Below are 18,570 nucleotides of genomic sequence, written 5' to 3' on the forward strand. Positions count from 1 at the left end.
GTTAATGTGGCTCTGGAAAGGGAGGTTTGGGGTCCCCTGCTGGAGCTGGTCCCCCCGCAACCCGATACCGGATAAGCAGACAAAGATGAATGGATGGACTTTCAGCTACATCAAAGCTGAAGTTGTCTCCAGATACTTGTTAGATTTGGGCCATGAGGTTGAATGCCAATATTTCTCACCACTACTCTACCCTTCCACATCATGACGTCAATAAACAGACCACTGACTCTGTGCTTCTAGCCTGTGGGATAAGAGTTTAACTTAATATTCACTCTCCAGGACACTCAGATTTGCACTTAAGAAAAACTAAAACTTTGTGTAAAAAACACACACACAAGCTTGATTACATACCACAATACAAATGTGGATGGAAATGTAAGCCTCTTAAAGTAAAACGCTGCTAATGAAAAAGTTCAGCACCATGCTATGCACATTTGAAAAGTGTAAGATTTGGGAGAGGTGCTAAAAACTCACACCTGCCTCTGGTACAGCAGAACATCCTAATTTAGGCACATCTTTCATCACCACTTGGTCTAAGTGAGAAAGGAAAAAAAAATACTAAACCCTGGGAATAACACGGAGCATGTGTGTCTGTGAGTGTCTCTTAGGCATACACGAAGATGAAAAACTGACACATACAGTATATATATATATACACACACACACACAAACACACACATACATGTGTAAGATGATCCGTTTTGTCATTTGATCTTTCCCACTGCTCTGATCATTCAGAGAGGCTTACAGGGGATGAAGTCCTATCCAATTGTTTGAAGATAAGGAGACCACAGATTTGACAAGGGACAATAACATGATGTAAATATAGCCGCAAGCGGCGATTTGCAGGTTCAAACCTTTTTTCTCAATAGCGACTTCAAAGTAATTTCACACATGTGGTCCAATGTCTATATAAAACATATCCTGCAAGCTTTGTAACAATTGGACAAACAGTGCACTTTGTTTAAAATGCCTACAACTGATTGGTCAAAAATTTTCAATTCAGTGCGATATGCAGCTCAGTTCAGCTCACGGTGGTTTGGGAAAAGCAGATGACCAACACAAAAACAATTGCTGATAAATCCGCAAGTTGCAATTCTAAGCTTGAACCTTGATTTGCGTCATTCCATGTCCAGTTATTGTGCATTGAAAGCATCCCCTAGTGGTCAATTTGACAGAGACTTGCAGTGTTATGCGTGAGGCATATATGGAGTAGCAAGTCAAACTTCAAAATATGGAGTAACGTTGTGTGGAGACTTTTGTAGGTTCCCTAAAGTGTTGTGGAGATTCTTAAAAACAAATCAGAAATCAGCAAAGAAGGGATACAACGATACCAATGGCAGTATCGGTATCAATCCGATGCCGTGCACATGTACTCGTACTTGTGGTGATAAAGTGACTCCGATACTACCACACCCGATAAAACCACATAGCAATGTGACAATAACTTCTCCGTCAAGCTGGTATAGGTGACCAAAGAGGACCAATGCCAGCTCTTTGGTGAATTTAGACTGTAAAGACATAACTGGGCTCTTGCCCAATGCACAAATGCACTTGATGACCCGCCATTGTCAGTCGTTAAGAATACCGGGTTTCGACGTCAGTGTACTGGAGCCGAGAGATTCCCAGCCGTCATCACGTCACAGAAACCATGTTTCCAAAGCTGCTTTGAGAAAAAGCACATCAGCAGCCTGTTGCCCGTGAACTTCCCAGCTGATATTTGGAGTAGCGGTGTTAGCCCGATGCCTGTCATCAGCTTAACGGGCATAAACATGAAGAAAGCCATATTTCAAGCTGCTCTGTCTGCCTGCGGTTCTACACAGCGCTGTATTGACAACCACAGTGCTACTCTGTAAAAAGCAATTTCTTTTTTTTTCTTCTTTTTTTACACTAGCCCGGTAAAATGTCAGGGCCCAGGCACTTAGCTTTAAATACAAAAAAGCATGGTACTAGAGCTATTACTAGACCGATGAAGGATTTTTAAGGTCGATAGCGTTACGAATGTTTGGTGATTTAAAAATCCAATATTCAAATATAATTGGCCGATACAGTATGTAATTTTTAGAAAATGCAAAACAAAACACAAACAGATTTCCCTAACCTTAATTATTTGTAGGTATGTATGAGTCCTCACTAAAAATAACAGGATAATGCGTTTCTTTTATTGTCACAACAGAACACCAAAATATATTAAAGTAAAATGGAAAAAAATAATAAAATGGATAAAAATACAAAATTAACATATAAAACTTAAAGTCCTTTGAACAAAAACACAATAACAAAAAGAAAATCAGAGTGTGTTGCCAACAGGGACGCTGTGGAGCGTCCTCCGGTGGACAAACATGGCTAAAGGGAGTTTTGTCCGTTTTTATTAATTTCTTTTGAAATATTCATTTACCAGAATCATTTGTCATAAATGATTCTGGTAAATTAATATACAAAAATTAATTCATCGTCCATTATAACTGCTGATATTATAAATATATATATATATATATATATATCTCAGTATATCAGCTGATATATCAATCGGGCTCTACATAGTACTTTGTATCGGTATTGGTACTCCGTATCAGCAAGTACCCAAATGTACTGTAAGTACTTGTACTTGATCTTTAAAAAAAGGTGGTATAGGTGCATCCCTACAGCAAAGGATCAGCTGATTTTAAATGCATTAAAATAAATCAATTATCAGTATTAGTTCTTATCACACTGATTGTCACTGCTGTGGCCTTTTACAGTTTTTTTTCCCCAACAAGGGGTACTAGTATAATTATATCATATAAATATATACAAACAAATCTAGGTACTGCAGTACTTTGGTGTACTGCAGGTACCCCCTGCAGTACAAAGTGTACCCCCTGCACTTTGGTGTACTGCAGGGGGCACATGAGATGTTTTTCAGTTACAAGGTTGTTATTTAGTAAATCAGATTTGGATGTTTCAGCGCTGTATTGTATAATTTTTATTTTTTTTATTTTTTACCTGTTTTACTTGGCTGATAAACATATTTGAAAATGGGGACACTAAAAAAGAGTGGTTAATTAATTAGAGGTAAACCCCTCCTAGTGACGGTTACTGAAAGGAAACAGCGAGGGAACTGTGTGCATGACCATATTTCCAAATATATTTTTAAATGAAACTCCTAACATAATAGTTCTGTTTATAAAAAAAAAAAAAGTTTAAATCATGTGATCAATCCTGCATGAAATTATTGAAATTTGGTCGTTTTTTGTTTTGTTTTGTTTTTTAAATGGATATATTAATGTGGTATTGAGGGAAATGAATGTCCTGATTGTTTGCTTTTGCAGAACAAACAATCTACAATTTTAGGCACGTTAAGAAAGAAAACTGAGTACATTCCACTGTGGCGTGCACAGATTTTCCTCTTTTGAAAAGCCAATGCTTGTTTTCCGTCGCAAAAGCAAGCTGCACGCAGCAAAATAAATTCTGCAACTGAAAGACATCTCGAAAGTCTTCTCAAACTGAATGAATATGCAGTATATTAACTAATTGTGTTCCAGGTGAGACAGAGCACACTATTTCCTGCTTTTGATTGATAGTGTGTGATTATACAGGGAACTTTATTAACAAATTACCTAAAAACAGAGTGCGTGTTTGGATGACTGTTTGGGAAAGCACATCAAGCTCCTGCATCACTGCAGCTGTTTCTGTGTGAGAACTGACACAAATTGCCCAGGGGTAGAACAAATCCTGACCTGTTTTATAGAAACAAAGGGATCAAATTAAAATGTTCCCACTGAGCGAGCAGAGTACACAAATATGCCCCAATGGACCAGCAGCACCTGCTAAGCTCTGCTCCCAGCAACCCTTCCATTTCTTTGCATCGTGTTTTGATCCACTGTGGTCTGACTCACAGGTTGTAGACGGCGGGTATAAGCCTGCCAGGACAGGACTAAATAAGGCTTAGGCTACAGCCATTCAAATACGTTTTCATTTGAATACAAAAATGATCTCTGTCCCAAGAAATAGTCATATCCACGTCCATTTTAAAGCGCCTGAAAACACATCTCACAGGACATTTCAGGTTCACTGAGCATGCGTGTGCTGATGTAAATGCTGTGTAGGGCTAAAAAATGCAGCTGTACACAGGAATTGTCGTGAATTACTCAAATAATAGCTAGCGTGTAGGCAGTGGTGGCATTATAAAATGCGGAACTTGACTGCAAAACAGCTGCTAGCGTTGACAACCAGGTCAGTGATGTCTGTAATTCGTTATTTTCATTATTCCTTGTTGAATTAACCACAACTAGTCAAGGCTGATGTTGTTTGTTTTCTTCTGGAAAAAGGATGATGTGACAGGGGCATGATAATTCTGGGAAGGACACGTCAAGACTGATAGGACCCAACTGGGAAGCGAACGTGGGTGTCTACGTCATCATTTTTAAATGTCTCCGTTTCCGCCCATCCAGACTAAAATGCAACCACAGAGTTTTCAAACTAAAACAAGGTCAGAAGCATTTTCAAAAGTCTGACGTTTTATGGGGTTCTAAACGCTGACGTAGCGGATATTTGGGCCAAAAGTTAAAAAAAAAAAAATTTTTAAATTAAAATCAGTTAATCTCATTGTAGCTGATAATGCATTTACAGGTTAGTTACTAGTGGTGTTCTGGTGACTCCTCCACTACCAAACCAATAGATCTTTCATAGCCATAATGAAAAAGGAAGACAGGTGATGGAAAGGTTTGTCTTTTACAAATGACATTTAGCCAGAAGGTATTGTTGGTAATTGAGGAAGTCTGTCTCAGACTGCTGGGGCTTTACCTCTTCACCTCAAGTCACTCAGAGACAATACTATCTCCTGGCCAAATCTGAGGATCATTAGCCCTTTCAAAACAGGAGGGTTGAAGCGGGCTCCCCAGGACAGCACTAAGAGGCCCTCTGTTTTTCCTTAATCTTGCTCCTCCTTTTCCTTCTATATATAGCCATATCACCAAGGGCTCCGTGCACAGCTCCATAGAATACAAAGGTTGAGACAGAAACGGAGAGGGTTGATGAATATGAAAAGGACAAGCAAGCCGAGGAGCGGGGATCTTCACTCATTTATCCAGCTACAGACTCTCTTCAGACATCAAAAAGTTGAAAGAACAATGCGTTACTCGCAGGTAGAGGATTGACTGTCTGCCGGTACCTTCTGTAAAAGCAAAAGGCCAAGTAGCGGAGTAAAGCTTATAAAACAAGAAAAGACTGTTTTCACAGCTTCTCTGCGTGGCCTTACATTATTGATGGGTTTACCCTAATCCACTGTGAAAACATATACAGCCACATCATGACACAATCCATGTTTTCGGGGGTGATACACACACATGGGACAGCCATGACGCGAACATTTGTGGCGGTTTTTGTTCTTGTGCATATGTTCATAAAGCCTTAAAGAGATCGTGTTGAAAAAGCACCAGCGAGGTTATACAGAGCAACATGGCACCCCCCCCAGACAAACCCTAGGGCAGTGTGGCATGCTGGAGATCTACTGCAATTTCATTGTTAAGGCAAGGCCAGGTAAACTTCTGTGTTACGTTACAAAAATCATCTGGAAGAGACAGAGAACAGAGGTTGAGCAGGGATATTTTCCTAAAGCTTGACAGCGATGTATTGTATGCATGCTTTCCAAATGTTTTATTCAAACTTAACCCTTGTATGGTATTCGGGTTAAATTGACCCATTTTAAACTTTTATGAGAATAAATTATACAAATATACAATTTTTCTACCTGCAAATCAACGGCCTTACCTTATTTTCTGTGATGAACTTGTATTCCTGACTCAATTCAGAAAAATATTCTGGATATGACCACTTATGTTTTTTCAACATAAGAATGATTACATAGTGGATTTTTTAATATGAATTATAACCTTATGAAGAAAAAAAAAAAAAAATCACACTTCCATTTTTAATTGTGCTAGTAGAGACTGATTGCATTCCCTAAACATATATGTCATCTCAAGTGTTTGAAATTGAGATAAAGACAATATTTGATAATAGATTTTGAAGTAAAATTTTATTTCAGAATTGTTTGTAAAACCCCAAATAAGTCACGGGTCAATTTGACCCGAGGATACAAAAAGGTCCCGAAAGTGAAGACAATACAAGGGTTAAATGTGTGTATGCAAAACCAAATTCTTCTAGAGAGGGAGCAAGGCCAGCCTGCTACATGCTATGTGGTGTTAAAGGGGTACAGGCTTGTCTAAAACAATACCGATACAACTAAAGGTGTAATTCTGTTTGTAAGGTCAAAATAAGACAGATTTGTGTTTTAAGAACCTGTTGAATTAATAAGTGTGATTCATCTGGCAGTTCATTTTCAAGGTAGGCATAACCCGTTTTTGTTGTCAGTCAACAATTTCACTTTTGTTGACCTATACTTCAGCTGTATTTAGCAATTTCAGCTGGTTTCATTTATTGACTTTATTGAGCTTTTGATTTACCACGCACAAAATAAAGGGGAGAGGGTGGGGAAGTGAAATATATATTAACTTGGGAATATAACTATAATTGGAGATCTCTAAAGGGCTTTCTGTGTTTTTTTCTCTCTCTGTCTCTAATGATGGTCCTGGCAACACTTCAGTCTATAAGCTGTGTATGGATATTAATTTAGCCATCAAGACAAAAAAACAAACAAAGTGGAAAGCAAGGCTGCTCTTAAGCCTTGCTGAAAACTTCAAAAGTTAAATTGATCTATGATTTGGTCAATTTCATATATGTTAAGGATGATAAGGAACTACTTATGTTCATTGTCCCTGACAATCTTACAATAAAAGGCAAACTTCAACTGTCATCTCCCAAAAAGGTGTAATGTAGGAAGAAATTGGGGTTGCCAGTGTTGCCTCAGGCCAAGCAAGCTCAGGGAACAAAATAGATGCCAAGTCAGGTGCTTGGAAGAAAATAAAAGTCAATAACCAGCAGCAAAGACTTCTTAGAGTATACCATCATGTACCAATATTATGCTTTACAATGACTGCCATCCATCCCTACCTCAAACACAAAGTGCCAATTAGATGGCCTATACTGCTGCATTTAACCCCCATACCTACTCTAGTGGGGCAGCTTTGTGTCCACAGAATTGTGGTTGGAGTGGGAACCCTGCAGTTATGAATGAGTGCAACCAATTAAATGTGAAGTAGAGCAGCGAGGGAGCAAGAATATTCAGCCGGACGTACCTCAACCAGCAAAGGAAACAGAACATCAATAAATATAATTCATTCATGTTGATTTAGCCATACTGATTTCATTCAAATCACCTAAAAGCAGTTAGGCTACTCCTTTAATGTTGCTTCATGACAGAAATCAGAGTGAGACTCCCAAAAATGGCAACGCAGTAATGGCATGTTAACATACCCAAACAAGAATGGTCTCATCATGTATCAACAATTAAAAGGATGATCAACGGTGTGGTTTTACCACACCAATATTAAGGTATTTTGAACTAACTTACTAACAGAACGAAGATGTTGTAGTAAAAAAATAAAAATAATAATAATTTAGAGAGGTTTCTGGTGGAGCGCCATGTCCGCCCACTGCGCCTCATTAACTGTCACAAGTGAATTTTGAATCCTTAATTGCAAACCCTTTTTGCCATCTGACTCCGATTGGACGATATGAAAATTGAAATGATCGCCCAACACACACACCTGATTTTTAACCCAGCAGTAAGACTTTTCTAAGAGTGACTAGTAGGGCTGCACAATTAATCGAATTTTAATCGCGATCACGATTGGACTTCCCACTCGTCAATTTGCATGATCAAGCGATTATTTTTATAAGCTCATTTCATTGAACGCTCCGGGTTTTTTGCAAAGCCAATCTCCCGCTCTAAAGCCGTCTGCTCATGAGCCTCAGAGTAGTTCACTGCACCCCGTGCAGCTAAGTTTCTAGATGTACAGTCACAGAGGACAGAGTAGCGTGAGGAAACTCAACAGATAGCAGTCGGTAATACGTCAGTCTCAGGTTTACCATTTACCAGTAAACGCAACACTTTGTCCCATTTGTTGTTTTCAGACAACAGCAGTGACCGTGCTAGTTACGTCTGTTAGCTGTTCTAGTAGCGTCTGTTAGCTGTTAGCTCTTCTAGGACGCACCGGTGCTAATGTCCTCGCATCCGCTGCAATGCTGTTTTATGGATACGGTTTAATTTTGCGTTCATGACCCATTTCGTCTGTAAAGCCGTGCCTGTGTTGGATCTTTCTACGCTCTCTCGTCCTACTCTCTCGCCTCTTACTCTCCGCGCCCGCCACACAGCGGCCGCCGGTCCACACTTCTGATGTAGTCTACAGTTTTAATTTTCATTAACACAGCTGTATATTGTTAATATGAGGGGGCAAACCTGTATTTGTACCGTGTTTCCGCGGTAACTGTTATCGCGGCCGCTACGGCGAAGAACACAGAAGAAGTTTTTGAATGCAGCTAACTTCAGTTGGTAGAGTCACACGTGGGAGACGGAGCTGCTTTACCGAAGCCTGGCCAGGACCAGAGATGTGCCCCTGGCCAGAATATCATAGTTCATAAAAAGCAGCCAGTGAAGATACAGACGTTTAATACACACAACGTGTGTATACGCCTTCGACCCGTGCTGACCTGTTCATAATGATCACCGTCTCTCTTTGAGAGCGTCCATCACACTCCCTCTCGCAGTTAAAATAGCCTATGTGACAATAAAATTTGTTTTGGTTAAAATCAACAAAATCGTGAGAATAATCGCGATCAAAATTTTGATCAAATAATCGCGATTATCATTTTGGCCATAATCGTGCCAGCCCTAGTGACTAGTACTGCATTTCTTTCTTCTTCAATTTTCTTGCATTTGATGGAAATTTTATTTTTAAGATTATTTAACATCCTACTCAAGAGTAAAACAACAAGCTATTATTTGGGCTGGTCTACATCACAATTTTGCCAATGAGTGGTCCAGTTAACTATGACCTGGTCTTGGTAGTTCCATGGAGGCCTTGTATGCCCTTGTATTGCCAACGGGTGTGTGTGTGTGTGTGTGTGGTGGGTGTTGTTGTGTGTGTGGTGTTGTGTGTGGGTGTGTGTGTGTGTACACATTGATTGTAATGTCACATTCACGCTCTGATGCTAACCTCGTCTGGCATATGCGTTAGCCCTTTCTTCGGTTTTCACTGAGAACTCTCTCCAATAAAAGAAAAGATGATAACACAAAACCCTGTCTTGGTTTTTTTTTTTTTAAACATGGTGCAGACTGTACGTTATGCATTCAAGAGTGTGTTGTGTGTGTTGTTGCAGCCTATACTGCATAAAGAATGGCCAATACATGAGGCTTGTGCTCACCAGAATTTGGTGACAGGGGTGATGGGGTGGCATTGATGCGGCCCCCCCCTCAGGGAAGTGCAGAATGTCTCAGCCAAACAAGCCGGGGACATGCTGCTTTATTTGCACAAACCCCTACACCGCACCATCATCACTCCATCTTCCAAAATTACAGCCTGCTGTCCTGTACTAAAGCATGTTCTTCACTAGGCTAGACAATCTGATTTGAACAATAAAAAATTATTTGGGCTAGGCCAATTCTGTACCTAGTAAAAAGATCGGACCTACTGGGCCTAGAGGAGTTTGGTAGTTTGATGTAGCCCTCGTCGGACTATGACATGAAGACAAATGTGTGGTTCCCATGTGATCCAAGTCCACAAGACTGTATAACAAGAACAGTTAAAAGTAGATTTGGATTATTGTTGGTCTGCAAAGCAAAGTGCACTGAACACGACGTACCTTTCACATCAAGGCGAAGTGAGAAGAAGAAAGGAGTTGCTCTAGTACACTCTGCACCGACAAATGGCACAACAGGCGGAAAAGGAGTCTTGCTTAAAAAATGCAAAAGGTTCTCAGCACATATTGGCTGACTATGCCCTTTCCTCCAAACTTTAATGAAAACAGTGGTGAATTAAAAATGAAACAGCCTTGTTATAAACATGGTTCTTTTTAGAGATGGTCCTTTTTTTTGCTTCCCAATACCAATTCTGATACCTGAACTTGCATATCGGCTGATACCGAGTACTGATCCGATACCAGTGCGTCATATATTTTGTTATGTTTTAACAACAGTATATTACTGTACCTGTATGGATGTGATAGAGTTTCTATCTTTGTTATCAGTCTGGCTCAGGTTAAACTCTTTGTAAAAAATGACCAAACACAAAACTTTGGACAGTCAATTATAACAGAAAAATGAGATAAATAAACTACTACAACATAGATTTTCTATAGGTTTTAATGTGGTATCGGATCAGTGCATAAACTCCAGTACTCCCCGATACCTTTACCATCGTTTTCGGCAGTATCGGAGGGGATACCGATACTGGTATCGGTATAAGAACATCTCTAGTTTTTATAAAAGATATTCCTACTGTATGGCTAAGGGTTTTAGGAGTGGTTTGAAAAATGTATACATACAGGATGGAAATTAGCACCCCCCACCAGCCAATGACAGGTACTTTATCAAAGGTGACTTTGCCCTGTATATCAGCCACAGTGGCGGGTGGAGGGGTTTTCAGCGCTAGTTGGTTTAAAAGATGTGGCAACATATCCCCGGTGTTAGGAGGCCTGCCGCGGAGTCAGCAATAGCAACTGTTAGCAAAGTAAAGAAAAAGAAAAGATACTTTTTGAACAAGTGGAGCATTGTGGCGAAGGGAAAATGAGGGAATGGTTAGCCTCCTAGGGTTGGGCGATGTCCCCTAAATTGACTGTTTGACTGGTGACATAGCTCATCCTCATATGTACATTGTTTGTACTGGTGTTATTGTTGAATACATATCTCTAAAATTGTATGATGTTTTTGTTGAGCTATTATTACACAACACTTTGTCTGACATTTTTAAATCCCCCGACTCATGTTACAAAGAAGACTAAAACTGATAAAAACTCGAACTAAGCATTTTCAAAAAATAAAAACTTAACTAGCAAACCCACTTAAAACTAAACTGAATTTCAAAACAAAAAGTCAAAGCAAAATTAAAACTAATGAAAAATGCCAAACTATAATAACCTTGGTTTGGTACTCCCAATTTGTTTTGTTATGGTCAAAAATAATTGTGGCTGAGAATCGTGATATCAATTCTAAGCAAATAAATTGTGATTTGTATTTTTCCCTGAATCGTGCAGGCCTAACAGTTGTTGGTCTCTCACTGTTTATTAAAAAAAATACTATTTCATTTATTCATTCAAGCGTAATGAGTTGTTGTTCTTTAATTTATTCAATACTTTGTGTATGGCTTAGTCTTAAAATCATCACGGTTGTGTGGTCAACTCATGCCTCATACCAGAAGAAGTGGGCTGGACACTAAATGCCAAATGAATGTTCTGTGACACTTTGACTGATAAACAATAGTTAGGCTACTTTTAATAGTGTAATAATATAAACTAGTCCATTTATTAAGTGTATATAATATTTAAAGCCCTGTTTTGACTTTAGCTATCTGTTCTAGTGTACATCTGTATATAAAAAAAAAGACCTGACAATCCCTCTGGAAGTCAAAGACTTTTGTTCTGGTTGTTGGGTGACTATTGAATACATTAATGACAGATTAGGCCTTTAATCCTTGTGTTGTCCTCGGGTCAAATTGACCCGTTTTATATCAGAAATTTGGATTTCTTTCAACCAAATTGCCCAAAAAGAACATGGATGATTCCATACAACATTCTTCAGGTAAAATTAATGATAACTTTAATTGAATTTTGGGGTGTTTTATTTAATCTTATAGCATTTGAATTCTTTATTTTTTTTTGTTCATGGTTTCCAAACAGTATCCGGACTAAACTTTGACATCTACACATATGTGATCCACTCAACATCCTCAGATCTTAACTATTAGTTAAAATAATTCATAATTTCTGCCTTTTTTTAACTAAAAACGTATGTATAATTTGATATAAATGAGGGTGGTTGACCATGCATTCCAAGAATAAGTGTTATTAAACCAGCTCAAGATTTTTTAAAGTGCCGAAAGCTGGAAAAAGTGACCAAAAAAAATAATCGGAAAAGCATAAAAAAAGGACAAGTTCATGGTTAACGGGAAGACAACACAAGGGTTAGGACAACTTTATGTCGTATTACCGCCCAGTATTATACTACAGATTTTTATCTGTAGTGGATTCTCATTTTTAAGTGTCCTTTATAATGTTTTTATGGTGCGTGTTGTAATAAAACTCTGGCTTTCAGTTGCCACCCTACCACTCCAAATGAAAAACTGATATTTACAAACATGCAATAATGCAATAACAGTGAACCAAGTACTTGGGAATGTGTTTTCATTTATATTTGCCATTCACCATCGCACTCGCTGCTGTCAGTCCCACAGAAGAACATGACAGCGCGACGCGTGTTTGGGACTACACAAGCTTACATGAACCACCCCGCTAGCGAGATCAGAGTGTTGCAGCTCTCCTCTCTCTATGGCTCTGGTTCAACCCATCATCATGTATCTGCAGTACACCATAGATCCATAAATACCCATGACCCTTTGCTTTCCAGTTGTTCAATGAAACAGTTTGTAAATCAAATTTAGATATTGTGACATATTCATACCATACTATAATGTCAACACATATATAATATGGATCTTTTTGTATCTCTTACACAAATGTGAGTGACTTTGACGCTAACATACAGTACATGGACTGATATTTAATGTCACTCAGTTCATGCCTCTCCAAGGCTTCGACACTGGTCTGTAGCTTGTATTTAGTAACACTAGCCTTGAGCCAGCATTATCTATGACAGTATGTTTTACACAGCCTGATTGAATTGATCGAAACTGGCCACTCATGTAAAATTAAGTCAGAAATCAATATTGAGTTCTAATTTGAACTGGGTGGGGAACAACAGCTTTGTAAGACGAGTTTTGAAAGTCGCGGAGAAACGGCAAGGTCATCCGCATCCTGTGGCAAAGACGTGAAGCCTCACACGCACTGCGTGGCACACGGACTGTATTGACACTGTACTTTTCACCTTGAATAGGACAAAGCACTTTACAAAGCCTCTCCATCCCCCACGTATCCACACATATCACGGTCAGTTCAGACCTTAAGAGAACGGAGCATAAAAGACAACAACAAACCAAAAAGGAAAAAGATTTATATAATTTATTTTCTGACCTACTTAATTGCAGAAATATCAGGGGACATGACTGCTGGACGCACAGCAAGTGGTGAACAAGGTGCCACAACAACACATTTTAAATAACTCCACAGTTTGACAACATTATGTAAAGTCCCTGAACTAGGCCAGGCAATTTATCGATATCATATCGATATTGTGATACGAGACTAGATGGTCTTAGATTTTGCATATCGTAATATGACATAAGTGTTGTCTTTTCCTGGTTTTACAGAATGCAAGTAATGGCATTTCCTAAATTTATTAGACTGTTCTAGCTCTTCTATTATTTGCCTTTACCCACTTAGTCATTATATCCACATTACTCATGATTATTAATCACAAATTTAATTGTGAATGAGCTACTGGAGTATTTGGTCAAAAATATCATGATATTTGAACATCACCCAGCCCTACCCTAAACAGTGGGCTTAAATTATTTTTCCATAACATACAACAGTATTTAGTCTATGACAATATTAGCAACAACAAAAAAAGTTTAAAAAACATCTTTTTTTGATAAGAATGACATTCTCAAAGCATATCTAATCTAGCCTGCTTAATAAGGATTGACTGGTTGACCCGATGCCATGAAACGCTAGCAGCATTTCTACTTAAATCAATAACTTAGAGTGCGAGAAGGAAACAGGATGCCTGTTGTGTTTCAGGAAGAGTACACAGGACAAAGGCTGAATACTTGGAAGCCAACAACGGCATGCTAGTGGCCACTGATAAGGTGCACAAAGGAAGTCAAGAGAGCTCCCTTAGGAAAAGTATTCATGTCCAACTGTTCAAATGTGCGGTTGGACAAAACGTGGGACTCTTGCTTGTAATTAGAACATTGCTTACTGAAGAGCCATGCATCCCTGCAGACAGGTAGCTTGTTACCCTCCACAATACTGTTTATGGAATTGTTCATGACACTTGTATAATCACTCCTTAGCTAAGGGAAGTCAAATTAGCTAACCTTGCCGAATCCTGCTGGAGACAGCAAAAATGTTTGTAAAGCAATCCGGAGTGGAAGGCAGCTACAGCAATTTCATTTCATGCAACCGATGCGTTCAAATATTATGCTTGCAAACAATTATTGGCCAGTCAAGCAGGCGCTCTTCTCGCCAAAAGTGACAATTTGCGCACATTTGCTGCTTGGCAGGTTGTTTATTTGCTCCGGCCAACACCAGAATTCCTGACAGTTTTTCTGACAATCATCGGAAACACCAAACCAACTGCTATGGTCACTGAAAAGGGGAAAGCAAAGCTATGCAAACTGTCAAACAAGACTGCCCTTTCTACGGAGGTTGATTAGGTAATCAATCATGTTTATGTTTTATCACATTTATTTGCTGAAGATCAGCAAAAATTCTTGCACTGGAGTAACAGATGATGTTTATTCAGCAGCTTACCACAGTGAGAACTGACATTGAGGCCCTGTGGTCTTCGTCAAAAGTGTATGCTCATCAGCACCCGTCCGCCCGCAAATCCTGAGGAAATGCATTGTCTTTTAGTGCCTTATCCCCATGATGCAGCAATGGTGTATTAATCAGGGCTCAAACAGCAATGTCCTCAGGGCAGAGAACTTAAGTATCGATCACAGGAGCAGCTATGTCCACATGGAGCAGTGTAGAGGGGATGGCTATGATTTTTGTAGCCTGCAGTTATGCATTATAGGAGCATTAACAGAGAGTCCTCTGACAGCCAGAAACAATTTATTAGCATGAGTAGCAGCAGGAGCAGCCCCTCTGCTGTTGCTGCATGGGTCCACTAACACAGAATCATACAGCTTTCCTGGAATGGCACAATGCAGCACAGCTGAGTGAACTTTACACGCGCACACACAGACACACACACACAGACACACACACACACGGTCAAGTTTGGCATGGTACTCAGAGTGCTTGTTCGGAGTGGTTTTTCCATCTTTAAAGCAATCTCAGCAAGTAGACCAGGACTGCAGCAGTTATATGAAATACACAGTAATTGGGACTTTTGCAAAAGCTCAATCACTCCCTTTAACTCAGCAAATCAGCTTTTCCCACAGTGGCGCTAAAGATTCAATCATTCTGTTACTTCTTTAACCCTTATTCTATATCCTATAACCCTGGTATTTGGGTCAAATTGACCCATTTAAAAAAATTTCAAGACAATAATTGTACAATTTACATTTTTTTCTACCTGAAAATCAACGGCTTTACCTTATTTTCTGTGATGAAATTGTATTCCTGACTCAATTCCCAAACTTTTTCTGGAGGTGACCACTTATGTTTTTTCCATAGTGGATTTTTAACATGAAGTGTAACCTTATGACAAAAAACAAATCACACTTCCATTTTTAATTGTGCTAGTAGAGACTGATTGCATTCCCTAAACATATATGTCATCTCAAGTGTTTGAAATTGAGATAAAGACAATATTTGATAATAGATTATGAAGTAAAATTTTATTTCAGAAACGTTTTTAAAACCCCAAATAAGTCAATTAGACCCGAGAGACACGAGAGGGTCCCGAAAGTGAAAACAACACAAGAGTTTATCAGCAAAATACTTTAAATTTGAATTACTTGCATTGCTTTTCTGCAATGGAACTCTTTGAGTCATTGAAACGACGGAGCAACCTCTCGCTCACATGGAAGAGCGTGCACCTGCTTTAGGTCTGTGCAATAAATCAAATTTTAATCACAATTACAATGTTGGCTTCTAATAATCACAAAAAACATGTATTCCAGAACGCAACATTTAGCACGTTATGTTTTGCAAGTAAACTCTTATTTTGTCTCAAAAAAATAAGATCAAACGAGAAATGTCTTAGGGGAATTTTCACAGTTGAAGGTGTTTCAATGTTTTATTTTTTTTAACCCTTGTGTTGTCTTCCCGTCAACATTATTTCCACTTTTTCTTACATTGTTTGTCACTTTTTGAATTCTGTAGGTGCTTTTTTTGATGTTTTTGCCAAAGCTTTTGATATTTTTAAAGTTGACATTTTCAGCGCTTATTTTGTCGGCCCATTTTTTTGCGCAAAAAAAAAATAAATAACTGAAAACGGGTCAACTTTGACCCAAGGACAACATGAGAGTTAAGTGAAATAAATGCAGCTTTTTTTCTCTAAAAGTCAGTGACTTACCATGTTAAATGTGATTTCAATATTGACCAAAATAGTAGTGATGATGATTTTTTTTCCATATTCGAGCAGCCCTACCTGCACCCCATGTGTTTGCCGCGTCCTCGGCAGAGGCCCCGGTTTGACTCCTAACCACGGCCCTTTCTGCATGCCATCCACCCTTTTCTCCCCCCCCCTTCTCCTGGCATTTAATAAGTCAAAAACTATATTGATAAATCAAATAGTGGCTATGCCCCCTGAATGTTTAGATGTGTGGAGCCCTGGCAGAAATCTGAAACATATGTTTGAGGTAATATTAGTTTAAAAAACATACATACACATTTGGGGTTTTTTTGTTTGCTTTTTACACAAAACATTTTTTTAAATGATAAATGTCTCAGCAATTTACACTGGGATCGGTTTCAGTTTCACTGTGTGTCTGCATTCTGGTGGCCAAAGTGGACAAGACACGCAATAATGCCAGAGCATGCACAGGTTAAGGTGCATTGTGGGAAACTTGACTCTCTGTATGCATTACTTGCAGAAATACAGTAGTATTCACGCTTATAGCAACATCATATTCATTTTCTTTTTATTCATTTTACTATAAGCTTAAAGCAACAAGGGAATCAGAAGGTGTTATCCTGACTTCTTTAAATCCTGCAGTTGTTACACTTCCAGGCAGGAATTACTTCCCTACTAGCTTTCACAACACAGCCGTACCTTTGCATTGTACTGCAATGTACAATACTGAATGTAGTTATTTGTAGCAGGCATTTTTTAAGCTTTTTTTCTCTTATTGCCGTCCGGGAGGACATGCAAACGTGCAACAACTGGGACCCAAATCAGCAACACCGTTTTCATCCTCTGCAGCCCCCAAAATAACAAGCTAACAACAAGCCTACTCACGGTTGGCTCATCTTCTGTGAAGAACATAATAAATAACGTATTTTCAAAGTCTGCACACGGTACACCCCCCCCAATACACATAACTATTACATATAAGGTGTTCACCTCATATGTAATAGGGAGTATGGCACAGTTGGAGGTGACAAGGAGTAATAAATAGATAAATATGCATACTGCAGAATAGAAACTTACACCCAAACACCTAAAAACCATTTCAGATCCAGGAACAAAATCAATAAAAATGAGGGGTTCATGGTCTGATTTGTGTTAGTTTAGGAGTCCTTGACATGAAAAAATATGGAAACCACTGGCATAGAGGACTCTCCCTCCGTTAAATATGTCCAATGCTATGAATAAAATAGAGTACATTAATGTACATAAACCCAAAAAAAGGCATTTAGCACTTTCAATGGAACACAGGAAAGAGGAATGTAGCTATACGTAGCCGGCATTTTTAAAGCTTTTTTTTTTTCCTCTAATTGCAGTCCGAGAGGGAAATGCAAACGTGTTTATAGCGAGAAGAGCAGATTCGGAAACTGCAATTCAATATTTTCGGGAGCTAGCATAGCATTTTAATAACTGTATCTCTGCGTGTTGTACATGATGCGGTCTCCCTGCTAGACCGTCACTGTGTTCACAGGCACCGCTGGCATGGTAAAGCTGAGGGAAGATGACAGCCATATATCCCACTGTCGCACTGCATACACACAAGGTTATTTCGCAACGCCTACAGAGGAAGAAGTGCATCTTTTTGGTTAGCTAACGGCTGATGTGATTTGGACCGGTGAGTCCCCCTGTCAGCGCCGTTCGAGGATTACCTGCCTAATATTCCATAAACAAAACCGGAACCTAAATCAGCAACGCCGTTTTCATCCTCCGCAGCCCCCGAAATAACAAGCTAACAACAACAAGCCTACTCACGGTTCGTGCTGTAACGGAAAGTTATGTTGTTGTTTTCCCCCCTCCCGGATACGTTGGAGTCTTCTCCGCCACTTCACTTCAAAACAAAGATGACTGTTTTCATCCGTGTCGTCGCTGGCGTTGGAGAAAAAAAAACCCGGACCGAGCGCGAGAGCGGTTTGTTGTACGGTCGCATGTACTGCAGTGTCCACTAGACTGCTGTCGGCCCTCTTCTTCGTTTTGATATTTAAAAGTGGTCGGTAAAGGAGATGGCGCATTAGCGCCGCCTTGTGGTGTGGAGTCGATGCAGGCCAGGACCGCATTTCTAGGACCCTACTTTTTCAAGGGTCGACAGGTTCACTCCACAACCAACAAGCTACTTTCTGTCAAAATGGTGTTATTATTTTTTAAGCCTTGTGTGTTGTTTGGGTCTGTGGGACCCGTTTTCAGTCTTTGCTGATGGCAGTAGGAGTGGCAGTGGCTCATTCTGTAAGGCGCTGGGTTGGGAACCGGAGGGTTGCTGGTTCAAATGGTTTAACAGT

The 18,570-nt window shown here is 39.4% G+C and overlaps 1 protein-coding gene across 2 annotated transcripts in view; it reads right to left on the reverse strand.

Annotated features, from left to right (window-relative positions):
• The window catches only part of adarb1b (adenosine deaminase RNA specific B1b), a 134,205-nt gene extending 115,933 nt beyond the window's left edge, over positions 1 to 18,272 (reverse strand). The window contains exon 1 of one of the 2 annotated variants that reach the window (XM_032512933.1): positions 18,050 to 18,272. The gene's annotated coding sequence lies outside the window, so the exon portion shown is untranslated. The remainder of the gene's footprint in view (positions 1 to 18,049) is intronic. The other variant, XM_032512935.1, reaches the window with a different exon arrangement.
• Between the last annotated feature and the right edge of the window lie 298 nt (positions 18,273 to 18,570).

Source organism: Etheostoma spectabile, chromosome 4, assembly GCF_008692095.1.
Source record: "Etheostoma spectabile isolate EspeVRDwgs_2016 chromosome 4, UIUC_Espe_1.0, whole genome shotgun sequence".
Lineage (NCBI taxonomy): Eukaryota > Metazoa > Chordata > Actinopteri > Perciformes > Percidae > Etheostoma > Etheostoma spectabile.